This window comes from Galeopterus variegatus, unplaced genomic scaffold, assembly GCF_000696425.1.
Source record: "Galeopterus variegatus unplaced genomic scaffold, G_variegatus-3.0.2 Scaffold10881, whole genome shotgun sequence".
Classification (NCBI taxonomy): domain Eukaryota; kingdom Metazoa; phylum Chordata; class Mammalia; order Dermoptera; family Cynocephalidae; genus Galeopterus; species Galeopterus variegatus.
The window spans coordinates 12,064-15,466 of record NW_007736992.1 but is presented as its reverse complement, the minus strand read 5'-3'; positions in this window follow the sequence as shown (position 1 = coordinate 15,466).

Genomic DNA, 3,403 nt, shown 5'->3' with positions numbered 1-3,403 from the left:
GTACAACTCAAGAAGTGGAGAATACATACTTTTTAAGCACATAGGGCACAGTCGGAAAACTAACCACGTACTGGGTCATAGTGCAAGTCTCAACAAATTCCTAATGATTTATTATCATCATATAGCCCAAATTCTATAACCACAATGAAAGTAGATTCAAAACGAAGAGATAAACATGAAGACCCTACAAATTTGGAAATTAAGAAATGCAAAACTCATGCTTTAAATAAAGCAATCATGATAGAAATTTCAAAACATTGAGAACTAAATGCTAAGATACTGAATATGAAAGCTTGTGAGATGCAGCTAAAGGGGTATTCATAGGTACATATATAGCCTTAAATGCTTATAGTAGAAAAGATTAAATTAAGCATCTATATTAAGAAATTAGAAAAAGCAAAATTTTACATATTCAAAGGAAGAAGGAGGAATAATAAAGAGTAGAGCAGAAATATTTTTTAAAAGTATAAAACAAACATACACTAGAGAGGATTAAAGGAGCTAAATATTAATGAATAGGACTAATAAAATATCAATTATTTACATTCACTTTAACTCCAATAAAAATCTCAATAGATTTTTTTTTTAAGTCTTGGTAGAACTTGACAAGATGATTTAAAAATTTATACAGAAGAATAAAGGGCCAAAAATAGCCTAGACATTTCTGAAAAAAAGAATAATATGAAGGAAGGTCTGACAGTAGAAGTAATAACAAAGCTTTAGTAATTAAGACATGTAGTATTGGATAGGCAAATTTACAAATAACATAATGGAATTCACAGAAACAGTGCCAAATATAGATGGAACGTTGGTGTGCAACAGGTGTCATGTCAAATCAGTGCGAAAAAATTAAGGGAGGGGGAAAAAAGCCATAAGGCGAAAAAAAAAAAAATCTTAAAATGAGTTTATTTCCTGACTCACAAAACAAAAACAAAAATTAACTCTAGAGTAATTAAGGAGTTAAATGTGAAAAGTAAAACTTCAAAAAATATTAAATATTTTTCTGATCTAGAAGTAGAGAAAGGTTTATAAACAAAAGCATAATACAGAATTACAAAAACTGTATTGTATTAAAATTAAGAATTTGCTTATCAAACACAACTTTAAAGAAAGTAAAAAGACAATCTGTGAGATGGTATTTGCAAAAAATATGTGATACATAGTCTCCAAAGATAACCACCATTCTTTCCTTCCCTCCCTGTACATGCATGCCACTCCACTACATCAAAAAGGGGAGTCTATTTCCCCTCCTTTTTAATCTGGACAGTTCTTAGTGACTTCCTTTGACTAACAGAATGCTGTGGAGATAAGATTACCCAGTCTCAGGGCTAGCCCTTAAGAGGCATGCCAGCTTTCACTTTCTCTCTTAAAGCCATCCATTATGTAAGATGTCTGACTACCCTGAGATGACCATGCTCCACGACAGCCACATGGAAACTATCTGGAAAAGCTCTGAAGCTGCAGACACACGAGTGAAGCCTTCTTGTACCTTCCAGCTGAGCCCAGCCATCAAATAAATGCAGCCAACCGAGTGCGTGAGTCAATGCCTCACGGAGCAGCACAGCCACCTAGCTCAATCTAGAATCAAAAGAAATAATAAATCATTGTTGATTCAAGCCACTAAATTTTAGGATGGCTTGTTACACTGCACTATGTAACTGAAATAATGTCTAACATATATGTGATGAAGATATGTAAATAAATGTGCAAATGACATATACAAGCAGTTCACAAAAGAAACAAACATAAGAAGGGATATAAAGTATCGTTAGTAGTCAGGACCATGCAAAGTAAGATCACTAGTTATCATTCTATAATTGAACAAGCCATAGTTGAGAAGTCATCCAATGCCAAGCAAATGGATGTAAATCAATAATTTCTCTTATACATTGCTGGTGGTAGGAGTGTACAGCCTCTCTAGAAAGCAGTTTGACATCATCTTATAAAACTGAACATCAGCATCCCCTATAACTAACTCAGCAATTCCACTCCTATGCAGCTACTCGTATACAAAAATGTTTCTATTTGTGCAACAGAATACAAGCATAAGAACTTTCACAGTAGTGCTCTGCATAAAATCCGAAACTGGAAACAGCACTAAAAACTAAAAACCAAACACTTAAAGAATAAATAAATAATGATTTAGGCATGCAATGGAATGTTATGTCACAGTGAAAACACAACAGTATTAATCTTAGTAAAATATCACTGAGTAGGGATAAAAGCAATTATTAGAAAACTCATTTGGAAAATTATTCTTTTTAGTAAACTAAAAAGATATATTGTTTAGATACACACGTAAGTGGTGCACCTTTTTTTAATGCCAAGATAAACAAAATTCTGGAAGAGGGATGGAAGGCAAGAAAGTGAAATAAGGGAGAGGTTCATAGGTAAAAATTATTTGTTAATATTCCAATTCTTGTCTCAAGTGGTGAATTTGTAGGTGTTTACTATTTGAACATATAATTTTAAAATTAGTTTTAAAAGGGCCATGCAAGGATCAATGATGACAGGGTATAGGATCAATGATGACAGGGTATAATTGTATCAATTGTATCAACTGTCCAGATTATAATTGATACAATCCAGTGCATCTATCAGTCCTTCCCACTCTGTCCCCACCCCCACAAAGAACCCAAAGACTCATCAGTTCACTGGATTCTTAGGCAATACATACAAGACAATAGATTATCACAATAGCTTCACAATTCTGAGAGAAAATAGATTTCCATAAGGAATTTTAGACTCATATACCATTTCTCAATACATAGAAAGATTATCACCCATAGAACTTCACTAACAGAGAACAATTAAGGATATACTTCAGCATGAAGAAAAGCAACCCAGAGATAAGGCACGAAATAGTATAATATTAATAGCCCAGACTTATATAATGTGGTAGATGTAACAATGGCCTCCCCAAAGATGTCCATGTTCTAATCCTCATAAGGTAACATGTTCATGGTAAAAAGGTACATGGTACAAGGGACTCTGTCAATGTGGTTAACTTAAGGATCTTGATATGGTGAGATTGTTCTGGATTATCTGGGTGGGCCGAACATAGTCACAGAAGTCCTTACAAGAGGGAGACAGGAGGATGACAATCAGAGAAAGAAGAGGTAAGAATGGAAGCAGAGGTCAGAGAGGAGAGAAGATGCAACAATTCTGGCTTTGAGGATGAGATGGGGCCAAAAGCCAAGGACTGAAGGCAGCCTCTGGGAGCTGAAAAAGGCAAGCAAATGGATTCTACCCTAGAGCTTCCAAACGGAAGCAGAGGTCAGAGAGGAGAGAAGATGCAACAATTCTGGCTTTGAGGATGAGATGGGGCCAAAAGCCAAGGAATGAAGGCAGCCTCTGGGAGCTGAAAAAGGCAAGCAAATGGATTCTACCCTAGAGCTTCCAA